At 34.4% G+C, this 21,276-nt stretch overlaps 1 protein-coding gene across 1 annotated transcript in view; it reads right to left on the minus strand.

Annotated features, from left to right (window-relative positions):
- Window positions 1–21,276, minus strand: part of LOC119079019 (zinc finger protein jing homolog) — a 65,661-nt gene that overhangs the window by 14,211 nt on the left and 30,174 nt on the right. The window lies entirely within an intron of this gene.

Below are 21,276 nucleotides of genomic sequence, written 5' to 3' on the forward strand. Positions count from 1 at the left end.
TATTCACAGCAATTTTAAGGTAATATAAATTAGTGGTCCTACAGCAGGCTTCAGCGGATACAGATCTGAAATCTTTTTTTGTTATTCCTCATTTCAAGCTGAAAAGTTGAGTTAATGAAGAGCTGGAAAGTTGAGCTTATAAATAGACGGAAGGCTTAACTAATGACAAGCGCTGAAAAGCGTACGATGTAATTTGCTACATAGTCTGGGGTAGAACATAACTTCTTGAACCTAAGTCTTCCATGACTTCCATTGTATTCATACAAAAGCAAAAAAATAAAAAAATTTAACCATAAAACTACAATGACTCAATTCGACCGCATTTCACGGCTCTTTTAATTAGCAACATTCCGATGCAGTCAAATTTTATTCATTGTCATTGCCAAAACATACGGGAAAAAAAATAACCGAAACAATAATGACCGAATCACAACAAACGCAACGATTCAATCGAAACCACACCATAACGATTTTTTTCCATTCGTCTTTCTATTACGCAATCTAATTTGCCAAAAATTTCATTTTCAAATTTAATGAATCATTTGAATTTAAATAATAATCGAGGAAAAAAAAGTGGGAAAGTATTCGAAGTGTGTATAATGCCGGAATCTTATATGAAGACAAAAAAACACGACAGCGAGAAAAAAACACTAAATTCGCGCACAAAATGAATGTATTGTTAAAGTTTTATTTTAACATTGGCATAGGTCAGGTATTATATCCAATTTTATATAGTGACGAATTGCTGCGAATAACATACTCTTGTAATATACATGCACAATCCATATTATGTACCAACTATCACAACATCGCACGTAATAACTCGCAATTTTTTTTTTACGGCAAGTTGCTAAGTGATGTACGGTGAGCATGCGTAGACCAATAAAGACGTAAGCAAATATTTGTTTAAATACAGTCAATGACTTTTGATTAAAGAATTAAGTTTTACGAAGAACTTTTTTTTTCTGATTCTCTCGTCGTCGGTTTGTATTTTTATAACGTATTTGTATGTTTGCATGTTACAATGAAGAGATGTAAGACATGCGTTTATTGAAATTGGCAAATTTATCGTATATATTATGCACACCGTCACAATATAAAAGTACACAAAAAATATAATTGCAAAAGTCTGTGCTGAAAAGAAAGGTGGTTTATATACCGAATCACAAAAAAAAACTGTGTGTGCTATACCTGCTGCTAGTGAGAGATGTTTTTAAAATACATTCAACCAAAATTCAAGTTCAATGTGCTTCCTCAATAAAAGGATTTTGTATGTACGATTTGGACTGGTGATAAATTCTGATTTTGAATTTCATCGAAATAACGATTTTTCATTGCTGTTAAATACGAAAATATTTTCGGTTTTTATTTATCCGGTTCCATGTCAAAATAGTATATAGTATGACCAATCGTAAATTATGTTGGCGAGACAACAAATTTATTCACATTGTTTCGGAATTTGTGTCCCTTCCGTTGGTCGTAGTAATTTTTGGATATTTAAAAAAAAAATAGAGACAATTAACTCCACATATTCTTATATGCAAATGAATATGTTCCTTTGAACTGTGTAGGCATATTCAGCCACTTAATGAATGGTTAAATACAGAAACGGCACAGGTTACATTAGCCAATTATAAGAAAAAAATTATTTTATAAGCTCCGTTTCAAATAGGCTCACAATGTTTGAAACAACAAAAAAACCTCTATCGACATCGGCAGCCTTAATCCCTAATTCGATTAAATTTCATTTTTCTTATAATTCGCTAATCCAACGCGTATCCTTTCTGCATTTATCTCCTCAGTCAAACTAAAAATTCAGAATACTGACGAGGACACACAACGCTACGAAGTAATGAATGGAAGAAATGTTCGTTAAAAAACGAACACATTTTCGAAGTGTCCCAATATACACTGGAACCACTTCGAGTGTTAGCTGGCCCGGACAGTCAATACTGTGATTTCAGGCGCTTCCCGAAGGGTCTTTTGTTTTTTTGTGTGAAAATGTTAATTTGGGCTTTTTACAAATGAGTTGTATGTAGCCCTCGAGGGGCGTTTTCGAACCAGTACGGCCCTGAGTGTTAGTTAGTATTGAGGCAAACATAAGCACAGTACATCTAAGTCAAAACAACTGGTATCTGTTGAAGTTTTCATCACATCGTACGATGCCATGCACTCGTTCTGAGAAATCGGGACAGCAGTCGCACATGGAATCAGTTGTAGTAGTTCAATTAACTCAAAAAACATTTTTACTTTTTACTTCTCAGAGTTTTACAAACGGGTTCTTCTTGGAGCAACTTTACCTGCACTTTGTCAATAGGTTTTGATTAGATCGTAAGTTTGACAAGGATTGTCCTTCGGACATGAGCTACACATCAATGTTACTAAGGTGGAACTAACCGGTTACTGAATTTTCATTTATTCCTATCGATATCAGAGATGGACGAGTCATCTTTTATCGGTATCGACAACAAAAAAGAACATTGAGTTATGTCTATTTAGCAAAAGTATAAACGATTAAAGAACTTGTAGATGGGTACCTCAAACACCAGAAATATATTATATTATATTAATATATTAAACTGTCACAGACGGCAAGCATACAATGAATATTTTCAACAGATCTTCTACTTCATTTGTTCAAACATAAGTTTTGCTATATAAAACTGCATTAGGCATAGCTCATCATTTACTGTTGTGTGTGAAATTGAAAAAAAAAATCGAATCCTGGAAAATCTCCGGAAAATCCTTGGAAATCCTTTGATGATTTTCTTTACGAAAATCCTTTTGCACTGAAAATACAATATTATCTGATCGTCGAACCCAACTATATCAAGCAATTAAAATTAGTTGTGATTGATGATGACGACGAAACCAATTTCAACGATGAAATTTGAACCAGAAAAATCGTTTTTCGTCAACAACATTTTAAGCGATAGTAAGATGAGAAATTATCGAACGATTTAATTGAATTTTGAATTTGTTACGAAAATAATTTGCTTGTGAAATGATTTTCCGCAGCGTTACGGGTACACGATGTGATTGCTCGAAGCTATATTAATAAAGAATTAAATTTGTGTCGCAACCACAACATAACTAGGCTAGGGCTATACACATAAACTTCATTATTGGCTTTAATATTGAATTTTACCGTCAATATCGCCATCAACGGAAGCTAATCTATTCGATAAAATTGAAGTCGTCGGCGATGTTTGAAAAATCAATCGCCGGTTCCATTTATTGCTACTCATAAATGACACTCTTCATCGGGCACTCTTCACTCATATCACTCTTTCCACTCTGTAAATGTTTATGGGCTGGGCACACCTTGTTGCATTTTCGCAACACACTAAAATCTCATCCAAGTATTTGGTGGACATTTTTTTCAACATTTTATTGACACTGGGAATGCAAAAACGGTTCCATATGGCATTACTTACGTCATGAATCTGTCAACCGAAAACAATTGAGATCTGAGTTCTTTGCAGAACAAATTTTCATCGAACACCCCGTAAACGAATTCTTTAGTCATGCGACAGTAATGTTATACTGACATCGCATTTATCATTCATTTTTCAATTTCAATGCTCGTACAGCAACATTGTAAAGGCATGAAATTGTCTCCCAAAGTTTGTGTTTTAAAATAAAACGAAAAAAAATCTACCAAAACTGCAGGGGAGCATCTTTCAATTTTCTTTTTTTTTAGTATGTAACAACGTCATAGGTTTGACTATTTTCAGTTATATTTGTTCGTCTTTAAACACAACCATGTGTTTTGTAAACAAGAACAAAATGTTCGATACAAGAAATGCGAAGAAAAAAAAATCGTTTATGAAAAAGGTCAACAATTTCTGTTCGAAAATTGTATTGGCAAATTGGTTGCTTCGGCATTAAGTGGGACTGGTTAAACAAATCAATTTCAAATTGAATTCCAACAGCTAATTGCTTGTGTCTATAATTTGAATGTCATTGGATCATTTCTAACGAATAACTTTACTAATTAGGATCGACAAAATTGTGCGAAAGATGCAATCATAATGTAAACTTTCAACATTTCTGTTGGTAGGTGGTCTATGCAATCTTGATAAAATGTTTGCATTCAGGCGCACAATGTGTCACGCTAAACGATAACAGTTGAATATCTAAATGCAGTAAAAGGACGTGTCCAAAATTAGCGAATTATAAGAAAAAATAAGTTTCCTTCGAAATAGGCTCACGATGTTTCTTCTTCTGAAGTATCAAAAAACCTTTTTTGACTTTGTCAGACTATTCGAAACGAAAATGAATTAATGGAAATTTACTTTTCTTATAATTCGCTAATTGGACATGCACCCTTTCTGCATTTAAATAGTTAATTATTAACTGTTTAGGCTACTGCTAGTTATCGTGAACTAAATGAACTAAAATCTTATGACAACGACGTACGTAATTGGGCATTTCGTATTTACGTAATTTCGTAATACAAGTGTTGGAAGTACTTGTTGACTTGGTATTAGTTATACAAGAAGCATCCATCGTACGTATTTCAATATCTTCCGTGTATACCGATTTTACAGTCCAACATATGTATCACGACATTACGTAAATACGAAATTCGAAGTGACGCACTTTATTCAACACTGTGGAAACATGAGTGTCGACGCCTTTCTGAAGAAATAGTGGGTCACTGAGAAAATGACTGGTAGTAGACGATGTACAGGAAGTACATCGCTGTTCAAGGTAAATTAATAAAACTAACAAAAGTTCAGCACCGAATTAGTGCACCTCGTTGCTCATGAAATCGATGAACTCTTTCGAGCCCTATTCAAACCCCATTCAAATCTGTCCAGACAGACTGAGTATGAACTTGAGTCTGGACAATAACTTCGAATGACGAAAGCACAATATCATTTCCGCTATCGATAACATTATTCAGTCCTAGCTGTATACATTCAGCGGTGACAAAGGTTTCTACGAAATTTACTTTCAAACAGCGTTCCCTATCACTTATCACTATTGTAAGTTAAAGCCGACGATATGATAGATAATGCATGAACGGGCTGAACATACTGGTTCAATGGACAGGTATTATTATATTCTGCTCCGGATTCGTGTGTAAAACAACAGTACACATCGTATGATTTTTGTGCTAATGTTATTGAACGATAATGGGGCATATATTGGCATAGTACTAGAAATTTAGAGCGAAAGCATAAAGAATTTAACTGTCGATAACATTGAACTGGCAAATATTAGTTATAACAAAATGTAGAACAAACAAGCCATTCAAACAGAAAATTGTTGTGCAAATTTTGTGTGTGGGGCTTTACGTTGGGCTCATTAATGTGTTGTGTATGGGAGGTTTTTCGTGTGTTGTATTAGATTATTTATGATAAGTACGTACCAGGAAATATCACATTTTAAACGTATTTCTCGTTTAATGAGCTACACTATAAAAACCTCTTGAAAACGTTAACCTTTACGAGCGACCTGAGTCATCAAGCGCGGTTGTTCGTTGTTGTGTCTTACCTGAAAAATAAAGAAAAAATAATTTTCGTTACAAACGTGTCGAAAATAATAATAATTCATTGTCGTTAAACAGAAAGAAACACATTCAAAGTTGAGCAAACAGTTTTACATCTATAAAGTCGTTGTAAGGGGCAGTATCCGTTCGGTTGTAATTTCAATTTGTTGTACATTTTATGTGCGTACTGAGAAATACATTTTGGGATTCGGTCATTAAATTTGTTGACAAAATGCTGACGGAAAACTACTTCTCATTTTTCAGCAGAGACAGTTTTATTGACCGAGTATGGTGCAGAAGTGCAGTACTTTATCTCAGAATTGCAATTACAGAGTATGTCAATGGCTTTTAGCTGGAAAATTGTTTGATCTACGACGGAGTCAAAATATTAGATTTACGATTGGTTCGTCGAACCATAAACTTATCTAAGGCAAGTCGGTGTTTGATGTAAATTCTTCTCTGTCGTTAACCAGATTGAAAAAAAAACGGAAACTTTAATAGAGCCAGCGTCTAATGTTAGGGAACATTTTAGGAACTCTAAGAATGTGAAATCAGACTGTAGATGTTACACAAGTCCTTAGGATTTTTTTTATGTACAGTCGACGTCAGTGAAATTTATACTTGAATTTGTTTCAGCTGTTTTTCAGTGAAGCAAACTCATGTCTAAATTTCACTGACATGGGACTGTAAATTCTATCGCAGAAATCCTGTTCCATTTATAGAAAAAAGTTACGCCAAACAGATGATTGTGATTATAGATACGGCTAGTCATTTGCTATCGAAAACGACGACATTAATAAGCTATAAACTCTGGCTGGTGCTTTTTTAAAGCGAAATGTAAGATACAAATATTGAAGTAATAGATTTCGTATCGAACACTCTATACGAGGCACGTTACACAAATGAAGTAACAGATTTAATGGTTTTGTTTTGGTCACAAGTGGTGTACCAGAATCAAGAAATTCTAAGCTAGATTACCGTCACAGTATTTGACATTTGGAGTTTTAAGTACTCGATAAAACTAGCTAAATAAAGCGTCGAGTCTGCAATCAAACATCCTTGAAAGCTATCAAGGCTGATAAACTCTGACTGGACCAAACACTCTAAAATATACACGTCTGAACAAATGAAGTAGCAGATTCAATGGTTTTTTTGAGATCACAAACCTAGTATACCGATCAAAATACCCTAAGCTGGATGCCCGTCAGAGTATTGGACTGTTAATAAATTTAAGTCCTAGACACAACTCTGGCAGGAATTGACGTGAGAGATGCTGTATCGAACATTCTAGTATATACATGTTTGAACAAATGAAGTAATAGATTCAATGGTTTTGTTACGATCACAAACATGGTATATTGATAGAGAAATTGTAAGCTGGATGCTCGTCAGCGTAAAAAACAAGCGTTGAGTCTTCAATTTTTCATCATTAAAAGCTATCAAGCCTAACAAACTCTGATGGGAATTCATAAATAGCTCCAATCGTCAGAGATTCAACACAATCATTCAGTGCCAATCGACGAGTAGGGTCGACGTATCATTTCATTAAAATTGAGAGAATTTTGAGTGATCTCAAATCGATCAATTAAACGTTAGCCTTTTGAAGATAATACATATACAATACTACCGGTCATATATCATCGAAAATCACGCATCGAATTTTACACATCTCGTAACTTATACTTCTTTCTACAGACAATTTCAATAAATTTTTTTTTCTTGTTCACGGTAAATTTTCTATCTGAAATGCGTAAAGGCAACCGAGGTGTAGAATAATGATTCTGCCTGACTTGGATGCTAAACAATATGTTTTTTTTTACTTCTTGTGTTGTTTTCCGATTCGTGATTGAACTATGAAATTGAACAAAGAACATACAACACTTCTATGAGACAAACAACAAAAAAAGTTACAGTCTCATCAAATATGAACGGAAAGCAGCTATAATAGCAATGAAAATTGACGACGCGACGTTTACAATATCTAATAATAATTTACACGCTGATATATATATAGATACGTGTACGAGTCGATGTATACAACACAACATATAACATAAATAATGTATAGCAATATTCCCAGTAATGCACTATTTGATTCACGCCCACCGGAAACGTAAAATAAGAGTTAATTGCCCACAACGAAATATATAAATACGGAGCAGGAATATTTATAAAAAAAATATTTTTATTTTGATAAAGAGCGTGTGGTTCGGTAATAGTGTGCATACGTATTCGGTCACAATTTTGTTGATGGCATTAAAGCGTGTGAGTGAAATTTGTGAATTACGATATATAGATTTTGGTGTGCTGTACACAACAATCACGTAAAATGTGAATGGCACTTGTGTGTGAGCTTGTAAATGAAAACAAAAAACAATTTCGAAAAAGGAAGAAAAGAATTTTGAGATTTTTATTGACGATGGAAATAGATTTGTAATGACGTCATTATGATTTGTCATTCGCGTTGATTAGTGTTTGATGCAAGACACCTCTCTATTATAACCACACAGATGAATGTGCTCTGGTGTTGGAGCGAAAATGACGAAACGAATAGTTAATTTCAATTTGCAATTTAATCTGAGCAGAGTGTTGAACGTATACGTATGGATTCATTAGACGAATTATTAGTATTGAGTTTAAGTGGTTAATGATGAACGGAACTTCCCACGATCGACTTATATTTTGTTCGATTGCAAAATTGGGTTAGTTTGATGTTTTAGCATAACTCATAGCCACTATGAAGCAAAACCACTATGAAAGGGCAACATAGTCTTTATGGGACATTCTCATCTGCTATCGACAACGACGATAAAAATAAGCAATGAAATCCGGCCTGTGCTCTATTATAATAGTCAAATGATTTGGTTTAATCAAACGAAGTAGTAGATTTCTCAGATAATAGTAGAAATACTTTTTAACAACAGAAGTAGCAGATTTACTATATCGTATGTAATATGGTATTACGATTGCAACTTATTTTGTTTGTTTAGAGACCTCACTAACCGAGTGACACGTCTAGAGTTGGTTGGTAAGTTTTCTTTAGAGGAAGTTATTTTATTCGAAACTCAGTGCTTAGGGCATCTTTCTTTGTGTCCATTGTCAACTGCCATCAACATCAATTACTTAAATTATGAATAAATGGGTGCAGACAGCGAGAAAATTTTACGGCGCCCTCACAAAGACAGCAATAGGACTGTGAAGTACTTGAAGACTTCACTTCTTTATCACTTTCTTTTATATTTGTTCGGGTCAACCAGATGAACTACCAAATCGTTCTTTTACCATCGCCTCCACAATTATCCCTTTTGATAACGTGGGTGATTAATAACTAGTTGCAGGGCTGTAAGTTATTGGGAACGTACTTACAAAGATAATTCTCTAGGCGACACTCACACTCAAACCGCAAAACTAATAATTGTACGAAGAAGCACTAAAAGAGATTTACATAAAAATGAATGGGTGACTGTTGATTTTAGTTGCTGCTGTGACACAGTGACTGTATAATGAAAAGAATCTTTAAAGACCTCTATGTCCTTGGACGCATACATCTACCCCATATTCACAACAAATAACCCTAATTTATGCTTGACTACCATCTGAAAATCATAATGATTGTAACATTTAATTTGAATGAAATCCTACATCCAGCCAAATGTTAAGAGAGACGAAAAAAAAAGAAATTGCAAAGTGTAATGGGGTGCACATCACACGCCACTATATAACTGTTTATGGAATGAAAATAATATACGGGAGAGGCAAACTGCTATAATAATATATGACAATGGGAAAGGGAGTCCACCATGCACCAACACAACTGTAAGGAGCATTTAGTTATATTATTATGAAATCTAATCATTCTACCAATCATTATTGCATATGTCACTAAAAATTTTCATTTTATAAAATCCAATCCATAGAATCGAAGAATTATTTTCGGTTGTGTTGAGTCGGTCTATATCTCTATATATAATACACATGTAGTGCTATACATATTAGGTATTGGATTGGATAGAAGTAATTGTATTATTAAATAACATACATGCGGCTGTTAAGAAGCACTTTTTGTATATTTTTAATGTAAGCATGCATGACGCCGAGAGAAAATCGGAATAATATTTTACGTGGGATAACAAACAACTGCATTTTTTGGATGATCGACTACATACATTGTACAAGGTTTAGGTTTTCATTGTGCATTGAGAAGGAAGGAGAGAAAAAAAAATGGTTGTTTAGGGATGAAATATAGTGAGCAGACATTTTTGGTTGTAACAATCTTAGTGTTATATGATCGATGTGGGAAATTAACAAAGACCCATCAGACGAACGATTCATATGAGCGCGTAGATGTATGGTGGCGATAAAAGTTATTTTGTTGGGGGCCGTCCATAATTGACGTTTACGCCAAACTTGGTGTCAAACTTGGATTTTCGCGATTTTCTCACACCTTTACACTCGGTAAATTTCACTGTAGTGCAGAATTTGCAACAGCTGGTCTTCAATCAGCTGGTGTTTACGCTACTTTTGTTTGTTTAGGGACATCACTTACAACGTTTTAGCGCCAATAACAATTTTAGTCTGGACCACTGGCTTAACGTGACTTCCGAGCCACGCCTCGAAGTATGCAAATACTTTCCTGAGGGAAGCCTAAATGTAGACTAGACATATTCACACAAATTCATCGTATTGGGGTTAAGTCATACGAGTCATTTAGTGTGTACGTAAGTATGTTGCAGTCACTAAACCCACTACGCCTACCAAATTATGAAGTTTGAATGAACTGTAGGACACGCCTAATGCGATATAATCGCTAGAAAAATCGCTCACAAGTATGACCGATACTATCATAAACAATAGCTTGAACACCAGCTGATAAAAGACCACCAGCTGTTGCAAACTATACACTCCATTGAAATTTACCGTGAGTTTAGAGACTGATAAGAAAGTTAAAATTAGATTCGGAGATAAATAGAATCTGAGGAACATAACCGATTAAGTAAACTAATCATTGTATTCCAATAGCGCGGATAGGACCAGGGTCTGTGTTTTGATTCATGTAAATTCTCGAAAAAATTCTCGGCCCGAAAAAGTCAATATGTAAATACACGTGAAATCAAAGTCAATGGCTCAGTGCAGTTTTTGAAGTAGTTTTCAACTACTAACTAAATGGATCGTGAAATAATTTGCCAAATTTCCCTAAATAGAACGTCGTTAATGAACGGCCATTTACTTCAATGATAGAATTTCATTACCTTTAATCAAAACATTTAAAAGAAGTCAGTCATCGTCTTTAACAAGCTATTGAACTGTCGAGTTATCGTCATAGTAATTCTCCGAAGTCTGAGCGTCAGACGTCCCTTTAATTAATGTTAAAGAAATATAGATTTCGAAGAAGCTACCAACATTTATATAAATATATTCAATATGATCACGAACCAATGGAGAGCTTCTTTTCGAGAAGAGAGCGTTCGAAGAAATTGAAACGGTTTATTGAATTCAATTTTATACAATTCCAAGAAAAGATTCTAAATAAAATGAAAATGGTTTGAAGTTGAAATAAAAAACTATTTTTGTATCGTGGCATCACAATGCACACGGATTGGTTGAATAACGATATCACTTTACCTTTTAAACGAAATTTATTGTGTAAAAGAATGCAACGAACACGCTGGCATTGTAAGAAAATTATAAGGGTTCGTGCAGCGTTAACGGAAATGTGAGTTTTTTTCTCTCTCTACGTAAACAAAAATGTTTCCGGAACGTTTTTGACTACGAAGGGCCGGCGGGATTTGATTGTTTTAATTTAAAATCCATTAAAATTTCACCTTTTCGATTATGATGTCGGAATTAATTTCAGTGACGGCATCCTCTATCGTCGAATTAATCAAAATCATTTCCAAAAATAATTCATGTGTGTAAACAGTGCAGAGTGTAGCAAAACATTGAGTCTATTCTTAGCACAGCCATAAAAAAAACGCATTTCGATAAATTAGCGAAATGATAATGAAATTTGCGATAACTTTTATCATTGAACGCGGTGTAGATAAAACCTTATAACCCAACGGATATGATAAAAACAAATTAGCGTATGCCTATGCGAGATTTCGTTGTTTTGTTTATCTGCATGATTACGTTTTGCGTTGCACCGAACCAACAAAAAACGAAATTCATTCATCGCCAGTGATTAACCATTGTTTTATACACTGATAACAGAGATGATAAGTGTGGCACGTTCTCGGTATTATTACGTCTGTATCTGTCAATTGGTTACTGACATTTTTTATTTATATCTATCTATCCGCCAGAGTTGCAATGAATTTGATTTATTAAATAGAGTCTGACTGGCTCGAATGATAATGTGATTGTCGAAATGTTTGTTTTAAAATAAGACTCGGAACAGGAGGTCAATTTCTGGTCTGCAAATAAATTCAATTGAGTTTTGAAAAGACGGGTGCAAGAGTGGATGTATAGTGACTTCACGCTGATTATGTCTCTGCCACCGTGAATGGAAAATTCCACAACCTGTCCTGTGATGAACGAAATGTCGCTTTCAAATAGCTCGAAATCTATACGACTTTTCGTAGAGCAAAAAGCGTGGAATTTTATCTGATCTAGTGGACCGAATTCAGAAGAACCCAAGGTAGTCTGAGAAAAGTCTGAGTAGATTTCGTGCCTATTTATTTTGAAGTTTCGTTAGTCAAGGAACAGAATCACGCTTGAACTTCAGATTCAACCTGACATTTCTGCATGATGTGGATCTGTTAACAATATTAGCCTCTACCGATAGTCTCCATCATAGTAGAGTCATAATTGCAACTGAAACTCATTGACGTCAAATATCAACCATGTCATTAATGTTCATTGTCGTGGGTCTTTTCAGAAGACAATTGTGTGTATTTTCCTCAAGACCTGAAAATTGACATGTTCTTTTATACAGTAAAATGTGGGGTAAAACAATTGAAGTACAAGATCGATCGCATCGAATACTAGGTGATACATGAAACAAACGAAGTATTAGATTTGATAAATGTATCGTGTGATGTGCTTGATGTCTACAGTAAAATTGAGGGTAAAAATATTGAAGTACAAGATTGCAATCGAACACTATGTAATACTAGAAACAAAAGAAGAAACAGATTTGATGAATGTAACAAGTTAAGATATCAACTTTATCAAACTTATTACCGATGGTATAATGAGCGATCCCAGGCCGCGTTCTGACCATACTGTGAATTCAGGCGATTTCCAAATCGCCTTCTCTATTTTTGTATGAAAATTGAAAATTGTTGGGTTTTTAGCAAATGAAGTATGCAGCCCCCGAGCGGCTTTTTAGAGCCAGCCTGTCCATTGACCAAACTTTTTGGCGATATTTTTACAATGACAACATTTCATTTTGTACCGCTTAAACAAGAAAATCCACGATGACGCGGGCAATGTGAACAATCGGACGTGACTAATCCGAAAAATAAAATTAAAATTAAAAAAAATAAAATTCTTCGAACAAACAATGAACCAGTCTAGATTCCCTTTAAATTCAAAACCGAATCATAAAGTCCATCCATAAAAAAAAACGAGAAACTTTCATTATCAACACTCTTTGTTGTGTGAATTATTTAAATTTTATTCATTCGAAGTGTGACAACTTTTTATAAAATGATAATAATAAAAAAAAAACGAAACGACAACGACAACGAAAAAGAAGTGGAAATAAATAATTCAACAGCCCTCCTTTGCATAACCCAGTGCACACGTTGCCGATGCATTGCATAAAAATTGTGTGTTAAAAGAGCCTCTAACACAAGTTGGTATAAATGCATATTATAGCTTACACAATCTGGTTTTCTGCGTTGCATGTATGTTGCGGAACCATTTTATTATTATTTTCAATGAACAGATAGAACCAGTACGAAGTCGTTTAATATATGTATAATAAACGAACATAAACAACTAACAAGTCTATTGGAAGTAGTGGAAGCATAGAGTTAATGTTGTTATAACTTAAACAATCAACGGCACAACAGAATTTTTTGAACAAAAAAATTCAATGAAAAATTACTTGTTGCATTTATAATAATTGCTCCCCCCTCATAAAAATGCTTTGAATGTTTTCTTTTAAATTCCGATTAAATTAAATTTAATTAAATTAAAAAAAAAAACGACTCGAATTACGGTAACCACTTGGCAAACGATTTTGTTCTGACCTCTTCCCTGCACTCAACGCCAACAAAATTTGCATTCTTGACGGATTTTTGGGTTGAGGTATCGTGGGAAAGAGTGGCGATTGTTTACTGAAAATAATTTCACGCCCTTTCGTGGAGGTCAAAGTAATTAAATTACAAAGTCCACAACGAGTTTGCCATGTAAAGGAAAACGATGTGGCTATAAGAACGTGCATCAGGATTTTCGTTATAGAATTGTATTGTGAAATGTCTATTCCCAAAAAAAAAAGTGGTCATCATGCCATCTAAATGATCAAAGTATAATTGGTCTGGTCATAATCCAACAACTATTGGTCTGTACGAAGGCACTATAGAAGAGCAACTAAGAACTTCACAAAGTTGGAAAGATTAATTTTGCTCAATGATTATTTCCAAGATTGTTTAGCCATCGAAGACATACGGCAGACCTAGTTCCATTCTTAAACAGTTAAGTGATAGACCTCAGTAAAAAGTATGAAATTTGCTTTTGGTGACTTGTGTGCTCTGACAACAAAAACACCTTCAAAATGAAATTTCCAACTTTTTTCCCCCTCTGTGAAAAGGTCAAAGACGATGAGAAAAATGACATTTCGCTGACGATTCTGACAGTTCGTTGGAGAAATTGTCTATTTTCTTCCATCTTGTTTTAACGGTGGGGAAAATGGAAATTTCCTACCTAGAACTGTCATCTTTGTGTATTTTTGAAAATTGTGTATTGGAAAAACTGTTAATTTGCAATGCAAAACGTTGTGTTGAAGAAAATAGAAAATTCTCCATCTCGAGCGATTCGACACTCACTCCGCTCTGGCCGAGAAACTTCGCTATTGTTGCAATTTCTTTTCTTTTCCTCGGTAAACAAATAATTGGTAGTTGTCCCTGAGATAAATCATAAAGTTTCTGTTTACATTGACATTTCAAAGTTTATATTTTTTGAAAGTCATCTGTTATCGCCGCGTCGACAAAAATAAGCAATGGTCAATATCTAATATTCTTTTATATAGTAAAATGGAAGATAAAACAAATGAAGTACAAGATTTTGCATCTAACACGTTAAACAAACGAAAAATAGATTTGAAGAATGTTTCGCACGATACATTTGATGTCTACAGTAAAATGTAGGGTAAAACAATTGTAGTAGAAGATTTTGTATCGGACACTATGTAATATTTTCTGACAAATGCAGTAACAGATTTGATGAATGTATAGCGTTGCGTTACGCTTGACGTCTGTAAACTGTTTGTGAACCATTCTACACCTCAGACAATGAGGACATTTGTGTACATTTAGGTAGTTTTATAAACTTGTAACCGTCTGACTATGTAACCAATTTATATCGCCATAAGTACATAATAGGACAACATTAATATTTTCGGTTTTTTTCTCTTCGTCGCTCTAAGGCACATGTCATAAGCAGACTTTCCGTATACGAAGGTAAATGTAAGACAGCTGTTCCGTACACCAAAAAAAACGTTGTTTCACGAAGGTCTCATTTTCTTTTATATCAATTTTTTATCTCAAAACTCAGGTTCATTTTTTTTTCATTTCATTTCTTTCGAAAATGTATGTATAGTATACCTAACCGTACACCTCACATTTCTATAATAACGTAACATAATTCAAAACCAAATGTACTATAAGAATGAAAACATTCGTTGATTCACACACAGCACACATTGGAAGGAAATAAGAAAACATATTGATGGCTGGAACGTAATCATATGTGAAAATATTAATGGTAAAGAGACGAAGAAGAAGAAGAAAAAAAAATTGTATTTTTGTGTCGAGCCAGCTGAAGATTGTATAGAGACGTTTTAACTTGAACTTTGTGTTTGGAAGTTCTTTACAATAATTTATGTGGAAGAAAAGGAGACCCATCTGTCATTCGTGCGTTTTTTTTATTAAAGAAATGTTGCATGATACAGTTTTCAGACATAAATCATTCTTTCGACTAATTAATAAAATTCATTTTTTTTTCACTCGATATTCCTTCCCATTATAATGAAAGGGTGAAACCGATCCGAACGACATACGAGTAACAGGTATGTATAGAAGTGTGAGGAGAGTTTTTTTTTCAAATTTTTATTTATATTTATGCGGTGACATGTGTATAATGTATGCACGGAATAATTATTACACCTGAACCGAACGTTTTAAACGAAAAATGACAATGAAGGGCAAGTAAGAAGTGTAATTAATTGGTAGGTGCACAGCTGTTTTTGTAAAGTCAGTTAATGTGTTTCGACACTCGCACATAAATATAGTTTTGACTGATAAAACGTTTAAGATTAGGGAAGGTATGTCAAACTTTGATTTATCTGAACGAAAACACAAATAGAAATTGTGTGGTGACACATGACCGGATACTGTTAGCGTATGAATCGTTAATGTATCAGTTGAACTTGTCAGAGTTTCAGAAGGTTACATGTTGAGTCATTAGTAGATCTTACCGATTGGAAAGTAATTCCCTGAGTAACTGGTCATAAAAATGTCTGGTCCTAGGCATCATTCGTTAAGTGTGACAGTTGGGATTAAAAGTCGGTCTATTCCATCTGTCAACGCGATGTTTTAAACGTCAAGCCAAAATTTTTCTGCCAAATAGTTAAGAAGTCGCCTATTTTTCCTCAATTTTATAGAAAAATAAACGATTTTGTAATTATTTGGCTAAAAATTTTTGGTTTCACGTTTAAAACGTCACTTTGACAGATGAAATAGACCGACTTTTGCATAGCTTTCGAACACATGACATACTTTATGGACGATCCTGATCCCGATAAAAGGCTTACAAGAGATGAAACTCTGGTCATTAACTGAATCGCTTTGTAGAGAACTGGGCGAGTCATGATGATTTTTTGTCGATGTTAGTGGCTTACTAACCGCCGTACAGATATATTCGAGGCGCTACAGTATGGAATGTAATCAAGGTTAAAAGAGGTCAACTCTTCAACCTGAAGATTTGAACTTAATTAAGTTCCCAATTGTACCATTGACATGGAGTTACCTACACTTTTGTATGACCTAAATTTGGTCTACACTTTAGATTTCGGATAAACCCTTTTAAATGTATCGGACAACCCTGATCGAAGGGCTCAACATAGTCTGGATGTCTTTAATTAACAGACTTGGAAACATATTCAATTTAATGAAGAATTTAATGAACGCCTTACTAGCAAGCACAAAACTATCCAAAGAATCTAACAGAAGAGCCCCGACTTTCTCGGAAAATCATTATGCCGTACTGCATAGCACGGCTGTTTGATTATTCGAAAAATGTTGATAAATAATCAATAAATCAAAAGACAACAACTTGTCAACCTGTTATTACACCAGATTGTCTGTGCATACACATTCATAACAGTTATTTGTACTGATGTAATGCAATGCTGCAGTGGCTTTTTATTTGCTCTCAACCTGTTTTCAATCGCATTCTTATTAATTGACTGTCTTTTGTGAGTTTAATGCGACCGACACGGCGACGTATTCATTATTCATACGGAAATGATACAGATGTTAAACTTACGAGTTACTGTAAGTTCAAAGTAGTTTTGTTCAGATGTAAGGAACGTTCAACGTTTGGACTCAATTGGACTTTTGTGATAGAATTAACCAATCACGATTGTTAATGCTAGGGAATATTCATCGTAAATGCCATTCAGTCGACGTCAGTGAAATTTAGACATGAATTCACTTCAACCAGATTAGAGAAGACAATAAAACTCAAATCAGCCTCCCTCTTAGACACGACAAAGTGTGTAGAAGTACTAGATTTTACCCCTAAAGAAAATAGTTTAAACAACTCAAGTAAAAGATTTAAATGACTATGTACCGTAACGCTAATCGCTAAACGGGCAGTTTTGTCAAATGATCAATTACTGTTTTGCGATTAGCGTTATTATGACAATCGTCGGTAATATATTGGATACATTTCCAGTGTTGAAAGACCTCTGACACGGTAACCTCTGTCATGAACGAATCAATTGACTGCCCACCATGGACATTCTGTCCAATCGAAATAATCCGAACAGTGGACCACACATTGTTTCGAATGTGTACAACGCATTCAAACCCTCATTTCCAGCATATATACAATTTCTAATTTTAATTATCCCAGCCCAACCCTTAAAATACCGATTCGACTTCCCTCTCTTTACCATGTTAAAATTTGCAACCTTTATACACAACACAAATGCAATGCATTTTCTAACCCAAAGTCACAGCGTGCAAAATACGTAATTAATAATATTGTCTCCTGCTGATTTACAAATCGATCAAACAATTTCATTTTATTTCTCGTTTTCTTCAAAGAACTCGGTTCTCGACATTTTATGTACATGTGAAAGTATAGACGTATACTATACTGCTGCTGCTGCTGCACGAAAACGTGCTTATGCTTTGTGTACATAGATGAATATATTTATTCGCGTTTTTCGTACAACATCCACAGTACACGGATTTGCCATCTATATAACTCGACGTATATGCACTGCACACCGACTCGTAGCTTAAAACATCACTGTTGGCAGTCGTATATCGGAACATAATACTCAAAATTGTGTATATTATAGTACACGATAGTGTCTGGCTTGTAAATTTCTGTTATTCGCTTAGAGTTGTACGTTTTACAATGAAATGGCATTAGTGTGGTACACACCCGCACGCGTCATTGTAAAAACAAACGTATGCTTATTCTCGAGTCAAAATGGATAAAATTAATGACAGAAGTACACCTACCATCTGTAATCTTAGTGTTCTATGCCGAGAGACAGGGCGTGGAAAAAAGGAAACAATTCAATAAATATAGGAGGTCGGGGCAATATAGGAATGGTAATTATTAGCGGTACTTTAATGGAGGAAGCGGTGGAATGGACTAAAAGAAAATGTTACCCGAAAAATGAAATTTCATTAGGAACAAGTCATCTGTCAGCGATAACAACAACGACAACATGCGGAACACTCAAGGTACAGTTGTATTTTATAGTATAAAGCAAGTTCAAACAAATAAAGTACAAGATTTTCTATCATTAAAATTTATCATTGCATCAAAAGGTTTATGTTTTCTCATTACTTATTGCAACGAGTTACTTATAACAGTGTCTACTAATATAGATTCTCAATCGTTGACACGAAATAGAAAAAATTGTTTTCCGTCGATTTCAAAATATTTGTCTTTGATGATACATTAGGTACACAACCGATTGTTTACTCTATGAATTCAGAAATTGTACGGCTTTCCATTTAAATTTTATTTCCTCTAAAATCGATAGGCACAACAATTGACTGGTACTGCTAATAAAAATTGATGGACGTATTAGTTGTCTAAAAATTGCCATTTCGGATTGCGATACTACAGTTTTCCATTAAACAATTTAAAATTTAGCAATGTACGTGACACATCACGAAAACTAGCATTTTACTGTGGAGAAGTGGAAATGGAAAGTTGACGGTGAAGAACATGGAAATAAAATTCGTTTCATGGAGTGAATGCAAAACCGATGTCGTGTATCGATAATACCGAAAGAATTTTGTTGATTTTTCTTGTTGGTACATTTATACTATCATACTATCAGAGTCTCTGATTCATAGATGTTAACTAAATGAAGAGACAATTGGATTGAAACGAAACGATGCATATGTCCATATTTCCGCTTTTTCATCTGTTTCATTGCTGAACTCGCCTGTAATGTGATTTTATACAGCAAAAAGTAAGACAAAACAAACGAAGTAATAGATTTTGTGCGAATAAATTCTGAAAAAGTTTTAACAATTGAAGTAATAGATGCTATATGAAGTGATCGCAATTAAATGGATGAATTAGTATCTTAAGGGATGAATTATACGATGATAAAATGATGTATGTACCTGGTGATCATTAGTGGAGCAGCCATAAATTCCATTTTCCTAAAGCTTTTTGTCTGTTATTTGGCCATTTTTATTGCAAAAAGTCAAAAAGTATGGAATTTATTGAAAATGTTCAGAGAGCAAAACTTTCTTCCGTAATCGCTCAATTTGGTATTATACAATATTACTACCTGCCCCATACGAAAGTTGATGATTACGCAGCAATTTGCCCCCTGCGAAAATGATCCATTACATGTGGCCTATTTTCGGTTCATTTTAAGTGTATTTCTTTGTGATAGTTAATTTTCAGTGCAGTAAATAAGAACACTTTGGATGCTGCGAAAGTAATTCTTTACATGAGTTAACAGTTTTGTGATAAAAACAAACAAAAAGTGTGTTTTGAGAAACAAGCTTCAGTAACTGTCTTCTCGACGAGTGGAGTTGTTGCCTTCGGCTCGGAAACACAAACTCTACACTTGTCGAAAAGACAGTTACCGAAGCTTGTGGCACAGAAACACAATTGTGAGTTTATCACAAAACTGTACCCTCATGCAATGATTTACTTTCGCAGCATCCTATGTAACTTGCTACGGCTAGGCTCCTGTTCTGTGTGACGTGTCTTCTTTAATACATTACGCATCTGTGAGAAAATTTGTTTATGTTCGAGGGGGAGTGTTGTATTTCCAATCAAGGGCGTGGGACATAATCCCCATCAAAGATAAACAAATTATTATCCCACAATGACGTTGATTTATCTCTCCATCGACACACACTGCTAACATTAACGCTGATAATTTTCGAAAATGATAAAATATTCAACTTATTGTCACATGTTCGATTTAATCAAACAAATAATTTGGTCAAGTGATGGTCAAGTGTATCATAATTCACAGCTTTTCAACAATTTTCCAATTTTTTGTTAATTTACCCAAAACAGAAATTTAATTAAAATCTACTCAACACACAATTACAATTAATTAATAAACAATAAAAATTCTCATTTTTATATACAACATGTCCATCATCCACCCAGAGTCTAAATAAAAATGTACCGGGGGGATCAAATTCGTACATAAATGTGGTCGAACCCTAATTAAATATTTTTCTACTTCGTTTCATATAATAAACTAAGCCGTTGGGGTTATCAGATACATTATATAGACCTATTGACAATGTGTGCATTTTGTATATAAACAACAACAATACACATTCCGTCTGTTATATACTCCTCATAACTCTGTGTGTACACACACACGTCCTGTACACATCCACATCCATCCACACACATATGTGGAACGAAATACCAAACAAGGAAAAAAGAATGAAAGAAAAAAATCCTGATTTTAAGAAAGAATTAAAGAGGGTGAAGGATTACTGTATGGTCTCAATGGTATCCCATATGACATGATGCACAGTATATATGTTACTTGTATATACACACAACACCGATCTGTATAATAACATATATCTGAGAATAATAATGATAAAAAAATGTGGACCATTCAATGTGTAAAGGTGGTGATATAAAGTATAACAGGGACGTCGACAACGACTGTTTGAATGAGAGTAGTGGGAGAGAGATTATATATCTATATTGCATGTAACCTCATCCACTGGAAGAGGGAATAAAAATTGGGATAAATTTTTACGTTGCTTGATGGATAGCACATAATAAATACGAGAAAATAATATGTGCGATGAGGGTCAAACAAATTCAAAGATCTCTCTGTGTTCACGTATATATAT

The sequence above is a fragment of the Bradysia coprophila genome, unplaced genomic scaffold (assembly GCF_014529535.1).
Source record: "Bradysia coprophila strain Holo2 unplaced genomic scaffold, BU_Bcop_v1 contig_297, whole genome shotgun sequence".
Taxonomy (NCBI): Eukaryota; Metazoa; Arthropoda; class Insecta; order Diptera; family Sciaridae; genus Bradysia; species Bradysia coprophila.